Below are 27,874 nucleotides of genomic sequence, written 5' to 3'. Positions count from 1 at the left end.
AATAAGTTCGAAACAGACAAATTTCACCTCAGACCAACCATATTAATAAGAATCTCCTCTGTACTAGCCCTGTATTGGGCACCTGAGAGCCAATGATCAGTAGAAACACACCCTGCTTTCAGAAGGTTCCCAAAAGAACACACACACACACACACACACACACACACCTCTGTAAGATATTATGAGGCAAACTAATGATGCTATCAGAATACATGGAGGGCACAGGAAAGTTAGAGTTGGGGAGTGAGTGGAAAAGGCTGCCTGGTGGAGGTGACCAATACCAATGGTAGAAAGAACATGGAATTAACGTTGGACTATTTAGATTAAAATCTTCACTCTGCCTGTTCCAGCTGCATGATTGTGGACAGGGCCATTCACTTCTTGGATACTTTGTGTCCTTATTTGTAAAATAGGGATATTAATTCTCCTGACTTCCTAGGGTGTTTTTGAGGACCAGACGAGAAATGCTTAGTATTTGGCTTAGGGACACGTGTCTCTCCTTTGCTAATCCAGCTCACTTCTGTTCAGTCCATTGCTCTGCAGCCTGTGGAAATAGAGCCTTTGCAGCCAGTAAAGGGGTTGGGCGGGGTAAGAAGAAGCAAAGTGATGATATTTAAGAGGCTTTCCTTTTCCAGAATCTCAGAGAGGAATCTTGGGAATCTCCACTAACTTCCTTTCCAGCCTAGACTTTTGGGCAACTCCTTGGAGAATACTGCACCCTATGAGTCTCAGACCCAGTGTACAGATGTTTTCAGGGGGGACTTCAGCTTTGAGAAGCTTTTAAGCCCTGTAGGCCCCTTCTGTGTGCTGCTCCTACTTGGTATGCAGTTAGCTGGTGGGCGAATTGGGCTCCAGTCCTTCTGGGACACATGGTGGTTGTATCTGATTTCAGGGAAACCCCAAAGTGCAAATTATAGTCATTGCATAAATGGATTAAATGAACTGTTCAGCCCGAACCTTGCATCTAATCATTTGACTTGCTTCATAAGTGTTTTTCTGTCCTGAGAACCCAAAATGATGAAATAGCCCTGGCTAAAAACAAGTGAGCCAGTTGAGTAACTGCTCATTTGCATACAGCTCGTCCTTTCAGCAGAACTGAGCAGTCTGACATGGTGAAGGAAGCTAAGCTGAGGCCTTTTTTTTTTTTTTTTTTTTTTTTTAAACTGAGCCTGATCTTTTAATGGCATATATATTTTCAGGGTTTTTTTGATTTTTTTTTTTTTACAGACTTTAACTCATTAGCTGCCCAAATTAGTTTAAATACTTTTATGCAATAACTTGCAATAAAAATATACCCTCAACCAAATGATTAAGTAACATCCCCATCCCTGCTTGGCTGGGTTCTAAGTAGTCTGGGTGTTTTTCTACTTCTGCCTACCAAAGGATGAAGATAATTTTTTCTTCAAAGACTGAACCCTGATGATTTCAGGTAAATGTTCCTTTCACCTTTTCTATGGTATATACTTCCCCACTCAGTGTCCACTCACTATGGCCCATACACAGCCATTGTATAAAATAACTGTTTTGTCGCAGAGTGAATGAATATGATGTAGAAATGGCACCATTCCAAAAGTTAGGACTCTTACAGACTCTTTTCTATTAACTAGTGTTGTGACTCTGAATGTATTTCTTGACCTCTCTATGCCTCATGCACTAAAGGTCATATCAGATGATCGCTACAGTCTTTCTCAGATATATTATTCATTGTCAAGTACATAATCACACATTCCTTTACCTAGCTTAGCTTGCCTTGAAGCATTGTTAGTCGCATCCATAGTACTAACCATTATTTCAGCCTTAGGTTGTGCGGTTATCATCGGGTTATGGCCTCTGGAAAAGTTTTCTCATTATTGTTTCTGATCAATTAGCATGTGTTTGCTTGGGGCCATCTCATTGAGTGTTTTGATAGGCTGGATGTGTTGATCCATCAGATCGTGTCCAGGGCTTGGGATGAAGGAAATGAATGATCAGTTCAGTTCTAGGCAGGTTGCATTTTACATTCGTACAGAAAAGTTAGGAAGAAAGGTTAGTGAATAGATGAATACTCTGAATATGCAGCCCAAAAGAAAGATGGTGGCTCAATATGTAGATCTGGGATTCACAACTTATAGGCAGTAAGTGAAGCATGGAAGTGAGGACAATCATTTATGACAACATAGTTGAGAACAGAGCCCTGGGAAATACTAAAGTTTTAGAAGGAGGAAGAGGAGCTCTAGAAGGAAGTGGAGGAAGAATTGTTCGAGATACAAATATGATAGTGTAGTGTAGTAGAAGGCAAAGGAGTAAGAGGTTTCCAAAAAGAGAGTCATTGATAGTAAAGACGGTTGTAAAAGCATATATATTTTACTTGGTTACGGTGAAAAGCCTCTCTGTAATAGGGCTATACCATCTTAACAAAAGTAATTGCAACAAGGTCATCATTTATTATTATCTAAGTTACTAGTGAACACAGTCAAAATGATTATTCTGATAACTTCTTTAAAAATGACTTCTGGTTTCATACCATTGTGATCAGAAAAGATGCATGATGTGATTTCAATCTTCTTGAGTTTATTGAGACTCATTTTGTGGCCGAACATGTGATCTATCCTGGAAGATGTTCCATGTGCACTTGAGGTGAATGTATATGCCACTGTTTTTTATGGAATGTTCTATATATACCTGTTAGGTCCATCTGGTCTAATGTGTGACCTTGAAAACCAATCCTGCAATCATGGTGAAGATCAGAAGCCTAGCAGAAACTGGGGAGTTGGGAGTGGTGGTGATGGTGGTGAGTTGGAAATCATCGAAAGCCCCATTCCCAGAGAATTGTCATTTGGCAGCTCCCTGGAAGACCCCACTCACATGGCTTATCTTTTTTTGACTTGACTTGCCCAGTGCAAATAGCCCTACTAAGGGCATTTGCCAAACACAATCAGCAGCTGCTCTACTAATCTGTAAGTCGATCCATCTGTCAATAATATACTGCCTTGTTTACAGTTGCTTCATGGTAATTCTTAAAATCTAGTAGTCCAATTCCTCCAATATTGTTCTTTCTTAGAATTGCTGTAACTGATCTAACTGAATTTTATTTCTATGTAAATGCTAGAATTAGCTTGTAAATTGCTACAGAAAATCTGTTGGGATTTTAATAGGTAGGATTGCATGGAATCTATAGATCAATTTGGGGAGGATTGATGGCTTAATGGCATTGCATCTTATTTAGTCTGCTTTAATTTCTCAGAGTCAAGATTTATAATTTCCTTATTCTTGATGCTGTTCTTGGTATTTCTAATTTTTAACCTCAGATAATTTCATGCTTATAGATAAGAATTTAATTTTGTATATTGTCTATTGTAAATTAACTGTGTATCATGGAACATTTCTAAATTCATTTATTAGTTCTAGTCACTTTCTTGGTGGATGTCCACAATCATATCATCTATGAAGAAAAAAATATATATATTTTTGAAGATAATAGTTTTACTTATTTCATTCTGTTATCTACCGTTTTACTTCATTTTCTTGCCTCAAAGCATTGACTAGGACCTCAAGAACAATGTTATTAGAAGTGGTGAAAAACAGCTCTGTTCTCTGTTCCTGATCTTAATGGAAGCATTCAGCCTTTCATCATTAAGTATAATATTTGCTATGGGGTTTTTTGTAGATGCCCTTTATTATTTTGAGGGCGATCTTCCCTAGTCACTGCCTGCTTAGAGCTTTTAATATAAGTTAGTGTTGGAATTTATCAGGTACATTTTCTGCATCTGTTGTGAAAAAGATTTGTTTTTTCCCCCTCTATTTTGGTAATGTGATAAATTATATTGATTTTTCAGTTGGTAAATTAATTTTGTATTACTAAGAAAAACCTTATTTGGTCATGATGTAGTATCCTCTTTATATTACTGTATTTGGCTTGTTAAGATTCTTTTAAAGATTTTTATATCCATTTTCATAAGGAATATTGTTTTATAGTTTTTCATTTCTTGTAGTGTCTTTATCTGGTATTGATGTCAGAGTATTGCTGGTTTCATTAAATGAGTCTCCTCTTGTCTAGTTTCTGGAACAGTATGCTAAGATTGGTATCGTTTCTTCCTTGAGTGTTCAGTAGAATTTGCTAGTGGAACAATTGAGATCTGGAGTTTGGGGAGGTTTTTCAATGCAACTTAAATTTATGTGATAAATATGGATAGATACATATAGGTTATCTATTTATTATTGAGTGAGGTTTGTGTATTTGTTTCTTTCCAGGGATTTGTCCATTTAATCTAAAATGCTGAATGTATTGGCATTAAGTTGTCCTGATATTCCCTTATTATTCTTTTCATGTTTGAATATCTGTAGTGATCTTCACTCTTTCATTTCTAATACTGATAATTAATGTCTTTTCTTTTTCTTCCTGATCAGTTTAACTAGATATTTTTCAGTTTTATTGATATATTCAAAGAACCACCTTTTGGCATTAATTCTTTCTTCCACTTAATTGATTTAGAATATTATCTTAGTTATTTCTTCTCTCTTGCTTATCTGAGTTTAAATTGTTACAATTTTTCTATAGGTTGAAGTTTAGGACATTGATTTGACACCTTTGAACTCTTCTTACATAAGCATTTAAGGCCATTATTTTATGTCAGAGTAGCACTTTAGCTGCTTCCCACTAATTTTGATGTGTTGCATTTTTATATTTCTATCAAAATATCTTTGAATTCCTTTTTTAATTTGTTGGTTAACCTAACTTTTGTTTGCTATGTTGCCTAATTTCCAAATACTTTGGGATTTTTTAGACTCTGTTTTAGATTTCTTTTTTTTTTTTTTTAGATTTTATTTACTTATTTGACAGAGAGAGATCACAAGTAGACAGAGAGGCAGGCAGAGAGAGAGAGAGAGAGGGAAGCAGGCTCCCTGCTGAGCAGAGAGCCCGATGCGGGACTCGATCCCAGGATCCTGAGATCATGACCTGAGCCGAAGGCAGCAGCTTAACCCACTGAGCCACCCAGGCGCCCCCTGTTTTAGATTTCTAATTTAATTTTACTGTAGTCAAGGAACACACTCTGTAGAGTCTCAGTAATTAAAAATTGATTTGGAATTGTTTTGTTTTGTTTTTTTGCTCCAGCATGTCATTTATCTTGGTCACTGATCTATATGTACTTGAAAAGAATCTGTATTCTCTTGTTGTTAGTTAGAATTAACAGGTTGGTTTGGTGATATTGTTCAGGTCATTTACTTCCCTATTGATTCTTTCTATTGCTTCAACAATTACAAAGAGTTTAGCTTATCATCAACAATAACTGTACACTTTCCTATCTTTTCAGTTCTGTCAGTTCTTCATGTATTTCAAAGCTCTGCTATTATGTGAAGATACATTTAAGATTATCAATCTTTCTTAATTAATTGGCTTATTTATTATATGAAATATCCATCTTAATCCTTGGTAATCTTTTCTGAAGTTGACTCCATTTGATATTTATATAGGCATTCCATCTTCCTTATACTTAGTGTTTGCATGGTATATATTTTCACTCTTTAACTTTCAGCATATGAATCCTTCTATTACAAATGGATATATTGGATTCAGTCCAAAGTTTAGGCCTTCTATTCTACAAAGTCTGAAAATCGTTGCTTTTTATTTAGAGTGTTTCAGGCCATTCAAATTTGATATGATTATCTATCTTGACAATTGTAACTAAACTATATTTTGATTTTAACTTTACCATCTTGCTACTTCTTTAATATTTGTTTCACCCATTCTTTGTGTTTTTCCTCATTCTCTAACATCTTTTGGATTAGCTGTCTTAAAAAAATAATTCCATTTTATTTTCACTATTGACTTGTTAACTATACTTTGAACCATTGCCGTGGAGCTGGGAGCAGGAGTAACAGCCATGCTCTGTTAACAGGATGCTGGGTAAGAATGGCAGCTTGGTTTGATTCTCCTGATGTGGATCCTCTGTGCTACAAGCAGGCTGGGGTAAGGGCAGCTGTGGTCCTAGTATGGTCCTTGGCATGTGAGCCAAGACTCCCTCTTTCCCTTTTTCTCCCAATTGAGGGTGACAGTGGCTCCACTCTGACTGGGTGTGGGCAAGATGACAGGGATCCCTCTCTCTTCAGCTCCCATTCAAAGGAAATGGTATCTTACTGGGAGGAGCAGGCTACCAGCATTTCTCATCTTGTTCAACTCTAGCTTGTAGCAGCTTATTTTCTGTTGAGTGTGGTTGAGAGCTCATAGCCTCTAACCAGTCCTAACTAAGAGTAGAAACTTTACCCCAGGAATGGCATACCAAGAATACTAGAGCAACCCTCAGTTTATTTCCTGAGATCAAGAGTCTCTTATGGTTTGTTTCCCTCCCAATCCCATCTTGTTTCATTTTTTTCCTCCCTACCCACTATGACCCCGTACCCTACCTCTAAAATTCCTCATAATAGAGAGATCATATGATAATTGTCATTCTCGGATTGACTTATTTTGCTTAGCATAATACCCTCTACTTCCATCAATGTCATTGCAAATGGCAAGATTTCATGTTTTTTGATGGCTGCATAGTATTCCATTGTATATATACCCCACATCTTCTTTATCCATTCATCTGTTGATGGACATCTAGGTTCGTTCCATAGTTTGGCTATTGTGGACATTGCTGCTATGAACATTCAGGTGCATGTGCCCCTTCGGATCAGTACATTTGTACCTTTAGGGTAAATACCCAGTAGTGCAATCACTGGGTCATAGGGTAGCTCTGTTGTTGAGGAAATTCCATGCTGTTTTCCAGAGTGGCTATACCAGCTTGCATTCCCACCAACAGTGTAGGAGGGTTCCCCTTTTTCCACATCCTCACCAACATCTGTCATTTCCTGACTTGTTAATTTTAGCCATTTTGACTGGTGTGAGGTGGTATCTCACTGTGGTTTTGATTTGTATTTCCCTGATGCTGAGGGATGTTGAGCACTTTTTTGTGTGTCTGTTGGCCATTTGGATGTCTTCCTTGCAGAAATGTCTGTTCATGTCTTCTACCCATTTCTTGATTGAATTGTTTGTTCTTTGGGTGTTGAGTTTGATAAGTTCATTATAGATTTTGGATACTAGCCCTTTATCTGATATGTCATTTGTGAATATCTTCTCCCATTCTGTCAGTTGTCTTTTGGTTTTGTGGACTGTTTCCTTTGCTGTGCAAAAGCTTTTGATCTTGATGAAGTCCCAATAGTTCATTTTTGCCCTTGCTTCCCTTGCCTTTGGTGATGTTTCTAGGAAGAAGTTGCTGTGGCTGAGGTCAAAGAGGTTGTTGCCTATGTTCTCCTCAAGGATTTTGATGGATTCCTTTCTTACATTGAGGTCTTTCATCCATTTTGAGTCTATTTTTGTGTGTGGTGTAAGGGAATGGTCCAGTTTCATTTTTCTGCATGTGGCTGTCCAGTTTTTCCAACACCATTTGTTGAAGAGACTGTCTTTTTTTTTCCCCCCATTGGATATTCTTTCCTGCTTTGTTGAAGATTAGTTGACCATAGAGTTGAGGGTCCATTTCTGGGCTCTCTGTTCTGTTCCATTGATCTATGTGTCTGTTTTTGTGCCAGTACCATACTGTCTTGATGATTACATCTTTGCAATAGAGCTTGAAGTCTGGAATTGTGATGCCACCAAATTTGGCTTTCTTTTTCAACATTTCTCTGACTTTTTGGGGTCTTTTCTGGTTCCATATAAATTTCAGGACTATTTGTTTCATATCTTTGAGAAAAATTGATTGTATTTTGATACCTATTGCATTAAATGTGTAGATTGCTTTAGGTAGCATAGACATTTTCACAATATTTGTTCTTCCAATCCATGAGCATGGAACGTTTTCCTATTTCTTTATGTCTTCCTCAATTTCTTCCATAAGTACTTTATAGTTTTCTGAGTACAGATTCTTTACCTCTTTGGTTAGGTTTATTCCTAGGTATCTTATGGTTTTGAGTGCAATTGTAAATGGGATCGACTCCTTACTTTCTCTTTCTTCTGTCTTGCTGTTGGTTTATAGAAATGCAACTGATTTCTGTGCATTGATTTTATATCCTGACACTTTACTGAATTCCTATATGAATTCTAGCAGTTTTGGAGTGGAATCTTTTGGGTTTTCCCCATAAAGTATCATATCATCTGCAAAGAGTGAGAGTTTGACTTCTTCTTTGCCATTTCAGATGCATTTTATTTCTTTTTGTTGTTTGATTGCTGAGGCTAGGGCTTTTAGTACTATGTTGCATAGCAGTGGTGATAGTGGACATCCCTGCCATGTTCCTGACCCTAGGTGAGAGCTTTTCCCCATTGAGAATGATATTTGCTGTGGGTTTTTCATAGATGGCTTTGATGATATTGAGGTATGTGCCCTCTATCCCAACACTGTGAAGAGTTTTGATCAAGAAAGGATGCTGTACTTTGTCAAAAGCTTTTCCAGCATCTATTGATAGTATCATATGGTTCTTGTTCTTTCTTTTATTAATGTATTGTGTCGCACTGATTGATTTGCGGATGTGGAACCAACCTTGCTACTTAGGAATAAATCCCACTTGATCGTGGTGAATAATCCTTTTAATATACTGTTGGACCCTATTGGCTAGTATTTTGGTAAGAATATTTACATCCTTGTTCATCAAAGATATTGGTCTGTAATTCTCCTTCTTAATGGGTCTTTGTCTTGTTTGGGGATCAAGGTAATGCTGGCCTCATAAAATGAGTTTGGGAGTTTTCCTTCTGTTTCTATTTTTTTGAACAGTTTCAGGAGAATAGGTATTAATTCTTTAAATGTTTGGTAGAATTTGCCTGGGAAGCCATCTGGCCCCGAGCTCTTGTTTGTTGGGAGATTATCAATGACTGCTTCAATTTCCTTACTGGTTATGGGTCTATTCAACTTTTCTATTTCTTCCTGGTTCACTTTTGGTAGTTTATATGTCTCTAGGAATGCATCCATTTCTTCCAGATTGTCAAATTTGCTGGTGGATAGTTGCCCATAACATGTTCTTATAATTGTTTGTATTTCTTTGGTGTTAGCTGTGATCTCTCCCCCTTTAATTCATGATTTTATTAATTTGGGCCCTTTCTCTTTTCTTTTTGATAAGTCTGACTGGGGGTTTATCAATCTTATTAATTCTTTCAAAGAACCAGCTCCTAGTTTTGTTGATCTGTTCTACTGTTCTTTTTGTTTCTACTTCATTGATTTCTGGTCTGACCTTTATGATTTCTCTTCTCCTGCTGGGTTTAGGCTTTCATTGCTGTTCTTTCTCCAGCTCCTTTAGGTGTAGGGTTAGGTTGTGTACCTGAGAACTTCTTTGTTTCTTGAGAAAGTCTTGTATTGCTATATACTTTCCTCTCAGGACTGCCTTTGCTGTGTCCCAAAGATTTTGAACAGCTCTGCTTTCATTTTCATTTGTTTCCATGAATTTTTTCAATTCTTCTTTAATTTCCTGGTTGACCCATTCATTCTTTAGTAGGATGCTTTTTAGCCTCCATGTATTTGAGTTCATTCCAACTTTCCTCTTGTGGGTGAGTTCTAGTTTCAAAGCATTGTGGTCTGAACATATACAGGGAGTAATTCCAATCTTTTGGTATTTGTTGAGACCTGATTTGTGACCCAGGATGTGATCTATTCTGGAGACTGTTTCATGTGCACTAGAGAAGAATGTGTATTCTGTTGCTTTGGGATGGAATGTTCTAAATATTTCTGTGATGTCCTTCTGGTCCAGTGTGTCCTTTTAAGCCTTTATTTCCTTGCTGATCTTTTGCTTAGATGATCTTTCCATTTCAGTGAGGGGGGTGTTAAAGTCCCCTACTATTACTGTATTATTATGTGTTTCTTTGATTTTGTTATTAATTGGTTTATATAACTGGCTGCTCCCAGGTTAGGGGCATAGGTATTTACAATTGTTAGATCTTCTTGGACAGACCCTTTAAGTATGATATAGTGTCTTCCTCATCTCATATTATAGTCTTTGGCTTAAAATCAAATTTATCTGATATAAGGATTGCCACCCCAGCTTTCTTTTTGATGTCCATTAGCATGGTAAATTGTTTTTCACCCCCTCACTTTAAATCTGGAGGTGTCTTCGGGTCTAAAATGAGTTTCTTGCAGACAACATACCAATGGGTCTTGTTTTTTTTAATCATTCTGATATCCTTTGTCTTTTGATTGGGGCATTTAGCCCATTTATGTTGAGGGTAACTATTGAGAGATATGAATTGAGTGCCATTGTATTTCCTATAAGGTGACTGTTACTGTATATTGTCTCTGTTCCTTTTTGGCCTGTTACTTTTAGGCTCTCTCTTTGCTTTCAATATTTCCTATAGGGCTGGTTTGGTGTTTGAAAACTCTTTGTTGTTGTTTGTCCTGGAAGATTTTTTATCTCTCCTTCTATTTTCAATGACAGCCTAGCTGGATATAGTATCCTTGGCTGCATATTTTTCTCGTTTAGTGCTCCAAATATATCATGCCAGTCCTTTCTGGCCTGCCAGGTCTCTGTGGATAGGTCTGCTGCCAATCTACTATTTCTACCATTATATGTTACAGACCTCTTATCCTGAGCTGCTTTCAGGATTTTCTCTTTGTCACTGAGACCTGTAAGTTTTACTGTTAGATGACAGGTGTAGACCTATCTTTATTGATTTTGAGGGGGGTTCTCTGTGCCTCCTGGATTTTGATGCTTGTTCCCTTTGCCAAATTAGGGAAGTTCTCTGTTATAATTTGCTCCAATATACCTTCTGCCCCTCTCTCTTCTTTTCTGGGACACCAATTATTCTAATATTGTTTCATCTTATAATATCACTTATCTCTCGAATTCTCCCCTCCTGGCCCAGTAATTGTTTGTCTCTCTTTTGCTCAGCTTCTTTATTCTCCATCATTTGGTCTTCTATATTACTAATTCTCACTTCTGCCTTATTTATCCTAGCAGTAAGAGCCTCCATTTTTTATTGCACTTCATTAATAGCTTTTTTTATTTCAACTTGGTTAGATTTTAGGTTTTTTATTTCTCCAGAAAAGGATTTTATTCCTCCAGAAAGGGATTCTCTAGTATCTTCCATGCTTTTTTCAAACCCAGCTAGCACCTTGATAATCATCATTCTGAACTCTAGTTCTGACATATTACTAATGTCCATATTGATTAGGTCCCTAGCCATTGGTACTGCCTCTTGCTTTTTTTTTTTTTTTTGTGGTGAGTTTTTCTGCCTTGTCATTTTATCCAGATAAGAATAGATGAATGAGTGAACAAAATACTGAAAGGGTAGCAGTGACCCCAGAAAGATATACATTAACCAAATCACAAGAGGCCTGAAACTGGTGGGTGAAGAAAGGAAGAAAAAAAAAAAAAAAAAAAAAAAATATATATATATATATATATATATATATATATATATATATATTAGACTGGTGAATAGAACAGAACCACACACTTGATTTTGGGTGTTTTTTTGGTCTGTTAGAAGAAACTACCTCCCAAATTTTTTTCTTTCTTTTTTTTAATTAACATATAATGTATTATTAGCCCCAGGGGTACAGGCCTGTGAATCCCCAGGTTTACACACTTCATAGCACTTACCATAGCACATACCTTCCCCAATGTCCATAACCCAACCACCATCTCCCTATAGCCCTCCCCCCGGCAATCTTCAGTTTGTTTTATGAGATTAAGAGTCTCTTATGGTTTGTTTCCCTCCCGATCCCATCTTGTTTCATTTTTTCCTTTCCTACCCCCGAAGACCCCCACTTTGCCTCTCAACTTCCTCATATCAGGGAGATCATACGATAATTGTCTTTCTATGATTGACTTATTTCGCTCAGCATAATAACCTCTAGTTCCATCCATGTCATCGCTATCTCCCAAAATTTTAAAGAAAGAAAAACTTATATATATATACAAAAATAAGGGTAAACACGATGACGGGATGGAATATGACTGTAAAGATGACAATTAAAAAAGAGTCTGAAAAATGAATTGATAAGATAAGAAGTTGGTTGAAAAAAGGAAAAAAAAGAAGAATGAATGTGATCAGGCTGGAGACTAGAACAAAACCATGTGCTAGATTTAGGGTATATTTTGATCTATTAGAAGAAACTGTATCCTAAAATTTTAAAGAAGGAAAAACCTATACTATATAAAAAATAAGGTTAAATACATTGAAGGGATAGAATATGAGTATAACAATGAAAATTTTAAAAGATTTTTTAAAAGGTATTGATAAGATGAGATAGTTTAAAAAGTTAAAATAGGAAAGAGGGAAAATTTTAAAAATAGAGTAAGAAAAAAATAAAATTCAGAAAATTGAACTTTGAAAAACTGAGGAATCATGGGGGAAAAGCCATGAATTCCATGTGTTGCTTTTCCCTAGCTCTGGAGTTCTGCAGTTCTCTTTGACCCGTGAACTTGATCTTGGCTGGATATTCTTGCTGATCTTCTGTGGGAGGGTCCTGTTGCAGTGATTCTGAAATGTCTTTTCCCGAGGTGGAATTGCACTGCCCTTGCCAGGGGCCAGGCTAAGTGATCTGCTTGAGTTTGCTCTTGGAAGCTTTTGTTCCCTGAGTGCTTTCCGTAGAGCCCTGGAGGACAGGAATGAAGATGGCACCCTCCCAATTTCCGGCTGGAGGAACCAGGAGCTTGGGGCTTGAGCAGTGTGCACTCAGAGAAAAGCAGTCAATCCCTCCCATCTCCCTGGTCTCCAGACACACTCCGTGCTCACCCAGCCTGTGACTGAACATTGCTATCTCTGGTGCACAGCCCCATTTGGAGTCTCCAAACCCAGCAGATTCCTGCTGCACATTCCTGCACCTCTCCTCCTGGAGGAGGAAGGTGAGTCTCCCTGGATCTGCCACTTGTGGGTCCCTGCTCAAAGAGCCGTGACCCAACTGTGCCTCGGATCATGGTTTAAGGTAAACCTCGAGCTGAGAGCCCACTGCTCAGCTCCATCTCTGCAGCCAGCTTCAATGCTCCGATACCTGAGAGCTCTACAACACTCAGACACCCCCGGTCTTTCTGTGACCCTGCAGGTCCTGAGACCACACTGTCCCCATGAGGGCTCCACCCCCCTCTTGGCCTCTGGAGTGACATCCCTCAGTGGAGCAGACTTCTCAAAGTTCTGATTTTGTGCTTTGCTGCTCTACTGCTTGCAGGGAGGTGACCCCTCCCCCTGCAGTCTCTCCTCATGTATATTGTCTTGGACTCTCTTCTCTGCACGTCCTACCTTCCAAAAAGTGGTCACTTTTCTTTTCCTAGAATTGCTGCTCTTCTTCTCTTCGATCTCTTGCGAGTATGTAGATGTTCAGAATGGTTTGATAACTGTCCAGCTGAACTCCTGGGACCTGATGATATTTAGGTCTCCTACTCCTCTGCCATCTTGCTCCTCCCCCTGAAATATTTTCCCTTGGTGCGATTAAATAACTGTCATTCAGTGTGATCATTTTTAAGCTTTTTAGAAAGCATTTTAAGGGAAGGTCTAGAGCAGCTTTTACTCTAGGGATAGTTTAACTCCAGTATTATGTGGTCCTTCTGGATTTTCTACTGAATGCTCTGAGTGATCAATGAAGATTCTCTACTCTGGCTTGTTAGACTTCAAATGCCTCATATGTGAACTCTGGTGACTGAGCAGCTCACAACTTCATGGTTACACTTAGCTTGGTCTGAAAAAATTTTAGCATACCCATATAGATTTTATTATTCAGCTAGTAGTAAAGGAAACCCCTCTGAAAATTTCTGAAGCTCTTTATTTCTGTGTAGCTACCTACTTTACAGAACTCTTCCCTGAAACTCCCGATTGTCTCAGCCTCCCTGAAATCCAACTCTTTTCTGCTCAAAGAGCCCACTGTGCTGTATTATCTCTCACCCTCCCTACTCTGTAATCCAGAATGTTTTGCCATATGGAAAGCCAGGAAGACTGTAGCATGTCTCTCATTTGTTTCCCTTCAGCCAAGAATCACAATTCAATGATCCAGTTGTTCAAGGTCTAAAAACAGTTTTATATGTTTTGTCCAGTTTCTAGTTTTTGTAGTAGAAAGGTAATTGGTTCCTGAAGTCCATCTTGGCCAGAAGCAGAATCTTGGTACTTATTTTTAGGCATTGCTAGCATACATGTAGAATATCTTTTACTCTTGGGCTAGTTTAGCCCCACCAGTATAGATTGACCTTCCTGAGTTCATTACTAAATTGCTAGAGTGTTCAAGGAGTTCTGTTTACTCTAGCTGGTCAGAACTTGAATATTTTTGAACCTATGTGAGTTCTGGGATGTGTTTACAGCTCTACAGTAATTGTTTTCTCACTAGTAGTTATTCTTTGCCACACCTCATGGAGTGTCTCCTAGGCATGCACAGTTTAGTGTTCAGCAACAGTCTTAAAAAGACTGCTAGGTAAATTGATGAAGCTCTTTCTCTTGAGAGCTCCATCTTCCCTAGCATTCTTCCCTGTAAATTCCAGCCACCTCAGTGTTCCTACAGTCTGGTGTCTTTCTCCTCAATTCTGTGAGACTACCATACTCTGCTTGGGAACTTCCTCTTTGCCCAGAAAATGTCCCCATGCAAAAAATCTGGGACAAATTATAGAACTTTCTGTCAGGTATTACAATTCTGACTTGCCTGTCACCCAATATCTAAAACAACTATTTCATGTATATATTTTTCTGTTTTCTAGCTGTTTGTGGTAAAAGGAAAAGTCCCGTACCAATTACTTTATCTTGACTGGAAATCTACTAATCTTTTTATTTCATTTTTTGTTAAGTGACATTTATTTTTCTAATCAAATATGGTCAGATATAGTTTATAACTTCCATTCTCTCTTTTTAATTATGGTCTAGTTTAAAAGCAAGATTTTTTCCTCTCCAAGTCACTGCGGAAACAAAACACATCATCATCAGAATTGATATTCATCATCAGAAAAAAAGTGTATCTGGAAGATTGGGCTGGTTATTTGGTCTGCATAGAAATGTAGGGAAAGGGAAAATTATAGGATGCTTGAAAATATTCACTCATTGGTTGAAAAAAATACTAATTTTTAAAGAATATATATCCAGTTATGTAAAAAATCTGATGCAGAACAAGAGGAAAAGGGGCAAGAATTTAAATAAAGCTCAGGTTAGTTTGAAAATTAATTCCAGAATTCAAAAATTTAGTGGCTTCAAATGTTCTTTTATGATAAAGCTGTATTCTCTGAGAGAATAAAAGTTATATAACCAAATGGGTTTAATATTTTGCCTTGAATGCCAGGAAGTACAAGTTGAAGTTTATTGTCCAATTGCAGTAAATGCATCATTTCTAGTTTCTGGTAAAGTGAACTACCAATTTGCTCTATATAGTTTCAAATATCTGGTATTATTATTTAAGTGTCCTACACATATATATTTATATTTTAAACTGCTTTGATTGCTTATTTTCATTATGAGAGGTACATTAGAGCTCAATAATAAAAGTAACAAAAGTTTAGGGACTCCTGGGTGACTCAGTTGGTTAAGCATCTGCCTTTGGCTCAGGTCATGATCCCAGGGTCCTGGGATTGAGCCCTGCATTAGCAGGGAGCCTGCTTCTCCCACCCCTCTGCCTCTTCCCCTTACTCATGCTCTCTCTCTCTCTTGCTCGCTCACTCTTTCAAATAAATAAATATTTTAAAAAGATGATTACTTGGTCCCTTGAGGAGGTAACGGTACATAAGAAACTGACACATAAAGAGAAAATTCCAAATTACAATTTTGAGATCAGTGCTCTAAACAAGAGATTTGCAGAAGGCAGTGGGATTCCGGTGGTCCATACAACCAAATCATCTGTATGGGATGTCTAGTAGACCTTCCTGGGAGAGATGACATTTTTTTCCATCTAAAAGGAAACGAAGGAGTTTATTTATAGCAAAACAAAACAAAACAACCCACAAAGAACTTTTCAGGGATAGGAAATAGTATATGCAAAGGCATTCAGTCATAAAAAAGCATTGTTATAAGAGAATTGGAATAAAGTCCACGTGGCTGGAATATAGAGACAGAAGAAAGGAATGACAGGAAGAGATAAAGTAGGTTGGGTTTTGATGGTGAAGATCCTGCTGACAGGCTGAGTTTGGCCTTAATCCTTAGGAAATGGGCACTAGTGGAAGATTCTGATTAGCGAGATACAATGATTTACCAGAATGCTTCTTCGATAAAACAGGATCAGGCAACATTACTGTATTCTGTTTGCAAAAGGGGAACATCTCCCAGAAACTTTTAATCCAGTTAAGTGCCTGTGCAGTCCCTGAAACTATGTTCTCTCCTTTAAAATCTCCAATTTCTCATTTTATCATTTTCCAGTTTGAGTGTGCTTAACTATTGACTTTCTTTCTTCTTGTTCTCAGGCCTCAGACCTTACCAAATCATTCCCTTATTCTTCTGCTGAATTCCTTATCTCATGATAGATTTCACCATCAGGAAATGATTCCATTTGCTTAAATCCGAACCTAGGTGTCATTCTTGACATCTCCCTCTCCCTCATCCCTCACATTGCATTCACTGTAAGGCGTGCTGATTCTGCCTCTAAAGATACACATGCTCCAAGCTACACAAGCTTCCAAGACCACTTCAAGAAGTATTTCATATGGTGCTCTCCATTTCATTTCTTTGATTTTTCTGGTGAATGAATGGAGAAGTTTCCAATTCTGAGCTTCTGCAAATAAAATTCTTTTTTAAAAAGATTTTATTTATTTATTTAACAGAGATCACAAGAAGGCAGAGAGGCAGGCAGAGAGAGAGAGAGAGAGAAGGAAGCAGGCTCCCTGCTGAGCAGAGAGCCTGATGTGGGGCTCGATCCAAAGACCCTGAGATCATGACCTGAGCCAAAAGCAGAGGCTTTAACCCACTGAGCCACCCAGGTGCCCCTGCAAATGAAATTTTATTAGAGTTCTCACATAAAGTTTCTTTAAACCCAACTGCCAAATATCCACTGCAAACACCATGGGAGCTTATCACCTTAGAGACCCTAACCAGATCTGGGACCATACACTTGATCACTTAGTCATGCCTGTGGATATAAAACCTCATAAAACTCCATCCTCTTTTCCACTCCAGGAACCACATTCCTTTATCTGGATTTATAGCGGATGAATCCAAACAGTGATTTTCTAGGATCAGGGGGCTCAGAGAAAGTTCTATTACTTGCTATAACCTTTTCCCACCTGCTTAATCTTGAAAAAATTTGTCTTGAATTTCTAGTATGTTCCCTGTACCTTTCTAGGCTACTAAACACCAGTTTTAAAAAAAGAAAACCCACCCATCCTTCGGTTGGTATGTGGCAGGGAGAGGTTGTAGGTGTGGAAAAGAGAAAATGGATGAAATTGCAGAAGAGATAATTTATGGTAATCATCACACAAAGCTTCCTGACAGCTTTGGATTTGGAAAATGTTGGAAATACTATCCCTAGAGAGAGTGGCTGAGGTCTAGGGATGAAAAACAAAATATAAATAGTATTCAAGGCAAACCAATTTAGAAAGCCATTTATCCATTTGCTTCATAGCCTCTTTTTATCTTAGATGTATGAAGATTCCATAACATCATCAAGAAAATTGAACTTTAGTACTTAGGGCTTAAGTTGCCCACCTCAAAGTGAGTATCTATGACACACCACAAATCATTTTTTGTAATAGAACTTCTCCTAAGAGCTACAGTGTTTTGAAATGTTAGGACTAGAAGGATCTACCTAGAATGTCTGGTTTACCCTGTCATCTTCTAGATGGGGAAACTGAGATCTAAAATAGGGAGGGGAATTTATTCATTGGAAGACAGACAACTGGCAGAGCTGAACCCAGAGTCCTGCACTTCAGTTCCCTTTTCTCTACATACTGGCTTACAAAATCATACCATATCCACCTGGGCACATATTTGTACAATTACTGAGAACATTTTCTATTTGTTAGATTTATTGAAATTGGAACTATTGTGAAAAAGAAATGATAAAACAGGAAAGGGACCACAATCTCTACAAACCATTTCTTCATTAGACTTCAAATAATAACCCTCTTCTCCCTTTATTCCAAGGCCCTATTGATAGTTGATTGCTGAGAGTTTTTTTTTTTAACCCAGTCTTGTTTTGCTTATTTCATCCTTGATTGCATTCTGCTTCTCTCTCCAGCAGCCACTTCTTAACTGCTACCATTTTGTAAGCTTCCCTGCTGCTCTAAGGCTGTCACTGCAACTGATTAATTTCATTAGCACAATGATGCACTTAAGCAGGACTAACTCATCTCTTTTGTTTTGTGATCTGGAGTGCACATCACAGACAGAGTATTTGCAGGAAGAGATAGCTGCTTAGATGCCAGATGGGAAAAGAAAAATATAAGGACCTTTGCTTGTATGTCTTTAAATAAGATGTTCAAGATCTCCCGGGTCCTTTAGGAACCCAGTTAAGGTGTTCAGCGGCACAATCAGAATCCTATTCCTTTGCCAGTGCTTTCCTTATCCTGGAACGTGGAAGCGTGGCTTCCAATCTATCACTTATCAAGTGAAGAGGAGAAAGAAAGGGCACATTTATTTAACATCTACTAAGTGCCAGGCACCATCCTAGTAGACCTTTTATCATCTAATTAAGTGCCAGCTTCACAATAATAAATCCTTTGCTGCCCAGGAAAATTTTTAAACTAGGATGTACAGTTCCCTAAAATCATGTCACTGTTCCAATCCCTGGCTTCTACTCATGCAAATTAAGAAACCCAAGTAAAAGATGACCAAGGGGAGCTCCTGGCTGGCTCAGTCAGTTAAGCGTCTGCTTTCTGCTCAGGTCATGATCCCAGGGTCCTGGGACGGAGTCCCGAGTCAGGCGCCCTGCACAATGGGGAGTCTGCTTCTCCCTTTCCCTCTGTTTCTGCCCCTGACTCATGCTCTCTTTGAAATTAATAAGTAAAATTTTTAAAAGATTTTATTTATTTATCTGACAGACAGAGATCACAAGTAGGCAGAGAGGCAGGCAGAGAGAGAGGAGGAAGCAGACTCCCTGCTGAGCAGAGAGCCCAATGTGGGGCTCGATCCCAGGACTCTGGGATCATGACCTGAGCCGAAGGCAGAGGCTTTAAACCCACTGAGCCACCCAGGTGCCCCTGAATAAATAAAATGTTAAAAAAAAAAAAGATGAGCAAGGAAAGTGAGATAAAAACTGATGATTTAGAAATGAGAGCAGTCACACAGAACCCACCTCCCGCTCAAGTAAACTGGGCATAAGTGAAAATAAATTTATGATTGCTCTCTGCAAAGTTTGCAGACTTTTCAGAAATATGGGATAGTAAAACACTCTGGGCTTACAGACCAGGGTTCAGCCACAGCTCTGCGGCCGACTAGCCTAGTGATGTCGGGTAAGGCTCTTCCTCTCTCTGGGGCTCACTTTCCCCATATTAAGTAACTGTGCCTTGCAGAGCCCTTTTAGGAGTCAAAGGGCAGAGCCTGTGGAGTAAGGACCAAGAGAAGGACTCGGAAGCTTCCCTAACCCTGTTTCAAAAAGCCCTCACTTTCTGTATGTTATAGATAGTGGGGTTCCAAGAAATCTTTCATGTTAACAGGATTTATATGGCTCTAAAAGTTTGAAAATCATTTCGCTAGATGATGTCTTCAGTCCTTTCTGGCTCTGAGTCCTGTGCGTCTGAGTTTTGAAAAATCTGGCTGTTGATTACCCAGCTCTTGAGACTACAAAAGCGAGGTGAGATTCTAAAATATTTGCTTTTACTTCCAACTCCATTTGTTTTCACTCTTTTGCTTCTAAAGACCCATTAAAAAAAAGATTTTATTTATTTATTTGACAGAGAGAGAAAGAGACAGCAAGAGAGGGAACATAAGCAAGGGGAGCTTGAGAGGAAGAAGCAGGCCTCCTGTTGAGCAGGGAGCCGGATGCGGGCCTCGATCCCAGGATCCCAAGATCATGACCTGAGCCGAAATCAAGAGTCGGATGTTTAACTGACTGAGCCACCCAGGCACTCCTCTCTGAAGTTTTGATTAATTGACATTTGAATTTCATGTCCACTTGATCTAATGACCAAATAAAAGAAAGCAAATGACCCCACATTTGTAAGGCAACTTTTCCAGATTCAGATCTTTTTATATTCCTTTCAGGTCTTCTACAGCTTAGTTATTAACTCTCACACACATGCTAAGATTTTTCATATATCTCTGTGTCTTTTCATATATCTCTAATCCTCTGGAATTACATTTACCTTCTTATCTTTATCAGAAAATTAATTTCTCAGAGCACCAGTCAAATGAGGATAGAGCCTTCCTTCAGTCATACCTACAGGAAAAATCTGTGTTGTTATTATTGTTATCAATAATACTGTCAGTAAGAATAGCAATAGTTGCCATTTATTAAACATGTTTTTCTCATCACTTAACACAGAAAGCTTTATCCATCCACACCATTCCAGAGAAAGGCAGGCTCATTTTAGTAAGCTGTGATCTTGGGCTTCAGCCAGTTCTCTCTCAACTCATTTCTGCTCATCCTGCTTCTTTTTCTCCTTAGCTGCTATCCTCTTTTCCTCTTCCACCCAAGATTTCCTATAATGGTAGCACTTGGCTCTGTAGGCCACCCTGAGGTACAGGGCAGGGTCATGACTGACCTTGATGAATGGGGAGACTTGCACCAGCGGCACTGTCTTGCCTATAACCTCTGTTAAGCATTTATTATATGCCAACCTCTAATCCTGACTACAGCACTCTGAAGTAAATCCTGACATTGTCCTTTCTGAAAATGTATAGTGAACTATGAGAAGATAATGTAACTTGCCCAGGGTCAGACAGCTAAAAATAGCTGAGCTATAGTTCAAACCCAGGTTCGTCTGAGTCTTAACTGTATATGCTTATTATTGATTTCCTCTCTTAATATAAGGGTATATTTCTATGCCTCTCTTTACCACCAGCCTGTGTATGCCTTCAACACAAGCACTGTATCTTATTATTTCTACATTTTCAACACCTGGGCACGATGCCTAGCACATGGTAGGCAGTCATAATATAATGTGATACACTTATAATAATAATAATGTTGGCGGACTAAATAGATGAGTGAATGTGTGCACCAGAAAGAGGTGTGGCTTGGAGCAAATATAGGTCCCAGGCTGAGGAAGATTACAGAACACCAGCCTGTATGGCAGAATACTGAAAAAGTCCAGATACTTTATCCAAGATTTGTAAATTCTGAAATTCAGCCCAGATCACAAGACTTGCTCTAGTGGTAGTCTCGCATTCAGAATTTTACCTCAGCCCTTTAGAGGTGAAAGAAAACGTCTGGTCCTTAAACCATTTGAGGAAGATAAATTTCATATTTCAGATCTGCCACAGGGTTTATGTGATTTAAGAGAAATGTGACCTCAAAGTTAATCCTCATCCTCTTGGTTTAGAATTTCAAGTCAACTAAACTTGAAGTGCCTTAACATATTCCATGCGGGCCAGAAACCCTGAAAAGCATTCTGTTTCTTATAGCCTAAATGTTGAGGGTATTGTCATTCTAACTTTAAACTTCGGAATGTATTTAATGTCTGTGAAGGCATAGGATTAAGAGGCCTGGGGGCAGCACAAATGTATTGGCATTTATAAGGAGAAGGGTACATTGGCCTCCCTCTGCTCCCGAGTAAAGGGTATGTGCTTTTAACTTTCTGAATATGTCAAACCTGGTGAGACTTGAGCCATGAAATTGATGCTATCTAGAAATACCTTAGGTTCTTTGGGTGTTGCTTTGTAGTGATCTCTGCCTGTATCTTTGTGCTCAAGATTTAAGAGATTCAGGGTGGTCTGGATCAGTGAGGAGGGCAGACAGGAGAGGATTTGGCCAAATTGAAGTGTCTGAATTTGGCAATACAGTATGTCCTCACATACTTGCATTCTACCAGATTTTCTGGATGTGAACTCTGGAAATCATGATATACTTCACAGTCATAGCGTGTCATAGCTGGAAAAGACTATCCAAAGTCATCATGGCTGGATGGAGAAACTGAGGACCAGAAAGGGGAAAGGATTTATCCAAGGTCTTAGAGATAGTACATGCTACCTCTAGAACCCTGGTCTCTTACACCTCAATCTGTTGTCCTTTCTACTGCCCTAAGTTATCTCCTTGGAGAAAGAACAAGTCAAGAGAAAATGTATCTCCTATCTAAATGAGGGGCACCACCACTTACTGGCTCTTTCTTTCACTGAATCTTCCTGGCTAAACACTATCTGAAATGATCCCATAATTTGCATATCTGCTCTTGCCCTAGAGCCTGTTTAGACCACAACAGAAAATCTCGAGGCAAATTCATAGCCCTTAATCTCAGCCTGGGTCCCTGATACTTTTGGCCATCATTTTTGCTTGTAATTTCTTTCAGTGATTCTCTCAAAACCTTCTTAGTCTCTGGAAGTCTCTTACTCAGCCACCAGTAGATAATGTTCATCAGGAGTAAAAGTCATCAGATGTGAGTTTACCCAGCTTACTATTCTTCTGCCTATACTACATTTCACCTACACCCGATCTTTCATCTTGCTTCTATTATCAGTGGAAGTTGTATTTTTTTTCTCTCATTCAATTCCTGATTCTTGGTCCCACTGTGAATTGGCTCCTCTTCTGGGACCAATTAGCTACTCTTAATTCTATGTCTTCATTCTCCCTCTCTCTAATTTCTCTACAGTCTGTCTATCTATCTATCTATCTATCTATCATCTATCTATCTGTCTACCGTATTCATCTATCTCTTTGTCTACACACATATGCACCCGTATTCAAGTAATTCTCTTTTAAAAGTGAACAAAAATTCCCATGAACTTGCCTTTCCTTGTAATAATCACCCATTACCCTCTTTCCTTTTAAAGACATTCTTCTTGGAAGAATATTCTGTACTTGCTTTCTCCACTTCGTTTGCCATGCAAATCTCATTGCAATGTAATACAGTTGCTCTTCTCACCACTATCACCTCCTCCCAACCCCCAAGTCAAAAGTCTTTTAACCAAGGTGACCAGTGATTTCCAAGTTGAAAAATACAACTGAATACTCTTCATTTCTAAATCATTGGATCTCTCTGCTATATTTGAAATTGGTTCCCACTCCCTCTTTCTTTTAAAATACGTTATTTCAGAAGTGCCTTGGTTGGTTAAGCTTCTGCTTTAAGCTCAAGTCATGGTCCCAGGTTCCTGGGATGGAGTCCCACATTGGACTCCCTGCTCAGTGGAGAGCACTTCTCCTTCTGCTGCTCTCCTTGTCCTGACTCCCTCTCCTTCTGCTGCTCCCCCTGATTGTTCTCTCTCTCTCTCTCTCTCTCTCTCTAAAATAAATAAATAAAATCTTTTTAAAAAGGCAAAATTTTTTTTTAAAAAACTACTTTATTTCCTGGGCTTCCATAATACTAATTTTTTCCCCTCTGTCTCTCTGACCACTCTTTTCCAGTTTTCTTCACTAGTTTCTTTTCTCTTTCCTAAAACATTGGTGGGATTCAAGTGTCCCTCCTTGGCCCAATGTTTTTCTCTTTTAAAATTCTTTTCTTGAATCATATCATCATATCCCATGGTTTCAACTACAACTTGGTTGGCAATGACGTCTAAAATAGGATATTTCCCTCTCCTGAGCCCCAGATCCAAATTTATAACTTCCTGTTGCTTGTCTCTAGTATCTTAGTCCAAATGTGACCCTAACTGAAGTCATTATCTATTGCTTATTTCAGTAAATTGTATCACCTATCTAGGCACCTAATAATGTAACCTGACAATGATTCTACACTCCTTCCTAGTTTTTACTGCCCTTTCCTTCTCCGCCCTTCATCAATCAGTAAGTACTCCTGATTTTACCTATTAATCATTTTTTCAAGGCTTTTTCTGTCTATCCAAACTATTCTCTGCCCTAGTTCAGGCACCCAGTATCTCTTGTTTGGACTCCTGTAACTTCTTCTGAATAGCTTTTCTCACTTTCAGTGCTCAGGATGATCGTTCTAAAACAAATTGACCAGGGGCACCTGGGTGGCTCAGTGGGTTAAGCCTCTGCCTTTGGCTCAGGTCATGGTCTCAGGGTCCTGGGATCGAGCCCCACATTGGGCTCTCTGCTCAGCAGAGAGCCTGCTTCCCTTCCTCTCTCTCTCTGCCTGCCTCTCTGCCTACTTGTGATCTCTGTCTGTCAAACAACTAAATAAAAAAATAAAAAAATAAAACAAATTGACCATTAGGCCTCCATATTTAAAACCTTTGATGCTTAATTATCATCTACAGAATAAAGGTCGATATTTACCATAACTTAGAAGGTTCTTCATGATTTGGTCCCTATGTGACTCTTAAGCATTATTTCCTACCATTTCTCTCTTCTTTACAGTCTACTACTATTAAACTACACATCATTCTCTGTAAATACTAATGCTGATTTAGACCTACTGTACTTTTCTTTCCCACCTTTCTTCATCTAGAAAATTACAACATACTGTCAGCAATAATTTCCTCTAGGAGACTTCGGGCTAGGATATGTTCCTTCCTTCATTTATGCACACTTTTAGCATAGTACATATCATATTTTACTGAAATTTTCTGTTTAATTATCTCTCTATTGAATGATAAGTTCCATATGGGCTGGGCTTGCATCTTTTTTATCTTTGCAGTTTTATTTTTGGCACATAATAAGCATTCAGTAAATATTTGTAAATGATGTAGTCATATTAATCACTAGGCAGACCTCTTAGATACTCCATTTTATTAATTCTCCCATATCTAACCATTCACCAATGTCTAGAATATCTCTCCAACCCGTTTTCTTCCCTCTTCCATCACTACTGCTACTGCCTTACTTCTGGACTTTATATTTTCTTGCTTGTACAATTTTTCCCTCCTATTTATCAACTACACTGTAGCCAGACTAACTTTTCCTACTTACGGATTTAACAATGTCATTCCTTTGCTTAATACTGTTTGGTAGTTTGTCATTTCTTTTAGGGAAAAGAACAAACACCTTAGTCTGACTTTCAATGATGCCCCTTTTACACTTTTCCAGCTTCATCTGTTGCCATTCCCCTCCATACACTCACACACCTCTACACCCCATTCATACCAAAAACGTTTTAAATTCCCTAATCATATGAATCTATTTCATGCCACTATGGTTTTCCCTATACAGCTCTTTCTGCTCAAAATTATTTCCCTTACCCCTTGTTCCCAAGAAAAATACCAACTCAGACTGGTTAACTACTAACAGTGCCTGGTATGGTGCAGATGCTCAATAACTTTTGTTCAGTGAATAAGTGTATGAATAAACCTAGGTGGTATTTCAGTATAGGTATCATATAAAGACAAGAGGAGAAAATAATTGGAAGATAATAAATGCGTTTGGGAAGTTTATGAGACTGCAGGAAATAATTCCTCTGATCTGAGAGAGTGTGGGAGAGGACACTAAGGTAAAGAGATCATTCTGGAATCTGACAAGTAATCTGTTTCATCAGTCATACAATGCCAACCATCCCCTCCATACACACATTCCGTTTCTTTCTTCCTTGGTGGTAAGCATTTTTCAGAGAGCTCAAGCAAAGGGACTTACTGTGGATTAGGTTAATCAGTTTTCATTTCTAACATTTAGTAAGCAAGCTGCACTGAAGAAATATCATTTTTAATACAGGAGAAGAGTAGGACCAGTGCTATGTGTTGAATCTTAGCATGGGAACCAAGGCATGAGTATCTCCGTGGTATTTGGATAGAACAAGAGGGCATATAAAAGCACAGAAAGATTGAATATAGAGAGAAGGCTGAGAGGGAGATAATGATGCATGAAAATAAATTATAAGCAGAGTTATGAACTTAAGTCTAAGTTAAATTGAGCAAACATACTTAACGGGGGACATGTAAAGGCTTTCAAAATTCAAATTTTGAACAAAACAGAGCAGACAAGAGGAAGAAGGAGAAAAGGAAAGAAAAGAGGTCTCCCAAATGGCCATTTAGTCAGGACGGAAACAGTTTAATGTTGACACAAACATGTTGTCTGGTGTATTCGTTTTTCTATTGCTGCCTTAACAAATTACCAACAACTTAGTGGTTCTTTAAACATAATAAATTATTATTTACACTTAAACTTTGAAATGTCAAAAGTCCAAAATTGGTCTCACTGGGTTAAAAATGAAGGGTTGGCAGGCTTGCATTCCTTCTGGAAGTTCTAGGAAAGAATCTATTTTCTTGCCTTTCCAGGCATTTTCTTGTCTTTCTAGGCATTTTCTTGCCTTTCAAGCTTCTAGCGGCTGTCTATATACCTTGATTCATGGCCCTCTTCCTCCATTTTCAAAGTCAGAAATATCGGGCCAAATCCTTCTCATGCTGTCATCTTCCTGGTTCCCTCTCTTCTACCACCCTCTCCTACTTATAAGGACCCCTGAGCTTATGTTGGGCCCATTTGGATAATCTATCTCAAGATTAGCTTACTAGCAACCTTAATTCTATCTTCGACCTTCATTCCCCTTTGCCATGTAACCTAACATATTCACAAGTTCTGGGGATTGGGAAATGGACCTCTCTGGGGAGGAGACTCATTATTCTATACCTGGCCTTCCCAGTGCAATAAGAGAATATGAAGATGAACTATGATCAGGAAGCAAAAAGAGAGGCTGGGCAGAGGCTCCCAACATTCCTTGGACCTGGCCTTAAGGCATCTGTTAAACACTAGGTAGATAAAACTGCAGGATGGAATATTGAGTCCAGCAACCTATGTGCTGCTCTGAGGGTGCAGGTGGATGGATAGTTGGGGTTGAGCTAGTCTCAGTGTTCTGTCCCTCTAGAGCCAGGGATCTGACAGATCCCCTGAGGCCCTCTCACATCCTGGCAGCGGTAGGTAATGCCATCACCATCCCCTGAGACCCCAAAGTTTTATTTGTCTCCTCTTTAAATGAAAAAAAAAAAAAAAAAACAGCGTTAGAAGAAAACATCTGACCAAATGATGTGTGGAATTGCTATGGCTGCTCCTGCTGACTGCAGTCTCCAAGGGACAGTTGAGCTGAGCTCAAGAGGAAGACAGAACCTGTGCAGGAAATCTTTTACCAGATTGATTTTGCCCTGAGTATATTGCGTTTTCTGCCAGCCATAATTAAGCAGGGTGCACTTTTCCCATTCTGATAGTCATTTTCATATTCATTACAAATAAAAAATATTTTATAAATCAGCACAGACATAGAGAATGGCAGTTTGAGTGAGGACAGAAACATAGAATTGCCTGACCCATACGAAGTCTCAGGTCAAAGGGACCTAGGTTTACTTCTAGTTTCAGCATTTTGAAATGCATTGCCATATTAATTAGAACCTGAAATGCCAAATTATGCTCAGAAGGAGCACATTACAGGATAAAAGTGAAGGAAGATTGCCACTAATGAAGAAGAACTTTTTTTTTCTTTTTGCCTTTTAAAAGTAAACAAAACAAAGGAAAAAAGGACAAATCCTCTCATTTGAAGTAACTAGTACCTCAGAAACACTGGAACCTGTATTGGTAACTAATATAGCTTGTATACACCAGTCAGGGTTTGGTCAGAGAGGCAGAACCACCTTGAGTGATAAGAGAGAAGGGATTTACCATAGGACTTTGGCATTATGCTATTGTAGGATCTCGTTAAGCAGTCTATGGAAGGCTGCTGCTTCTGCATCTGTTTTTGAGTATGAAGTCATCAGGGCTGGCAACCGGGGAGAAAAGATGGGCATGAAGCAGGGAGAGCAGGGACAGACTGGAACCCGTGAGGTGAATTGGAATATAGAGAATGAAGGAGAGCCATCAAGGACAAACTTGAAGCTACAAGAGCAGATAAACTTATAAAGACAAACTGGAATGCCTGAAGACAATTTGGAAACTGTATCTTCCTCTCCCCATCACAAACTTCAGTGATGTGGATGACCTACAGGATCTTCATCACATGAACCTATTATGACACTTCATTATCTGTAAAATGAGTCCCTTGGTCGGAAGCAATGCTGCTGGAAAATCATGAGGGAGAAGAA

At 38.7% G+C, this 27,874-nt stretch overlaps 1 protein-coding gene and 1 pseudogene across 2 annotated transcripts in view; one reads left to right on the top strand and one right to left on the bottom strand.

Moving 5' to 3' along the window:
- The window catches only part of LOC125092198 (putative MAGE domain-containing protein MAGEA13P), a 420,768-nt gene that overhangs the window by 118,769 nt on the left and 274,125 nt on the right, over window positions 1-27,874 (top strand). The window lies entirely within an intron of this gene.
- LOC125092223 (ATP synthase subunit e, mitochondrial-like) lies at window positions 20,303-22,806 on the bottom strand (annotated as a pseudogene).

The sequence above is a fragment of the Lutra lutra genome, chromosome X (assembly GCF_902655055.1).
Source record: "Lutra lutra chromosome X, mLutLut1.2, whole genome shotgun sequence".
Lineage (NCBI taxonomy): Eukaryota > Metazoa > Chordata > Mammalia > Carnivora > Mustelidae > Lutra > Lutra lutra.
This window is presented reverse-complemented; position numbering and strand designations above follow the sequence as displayed.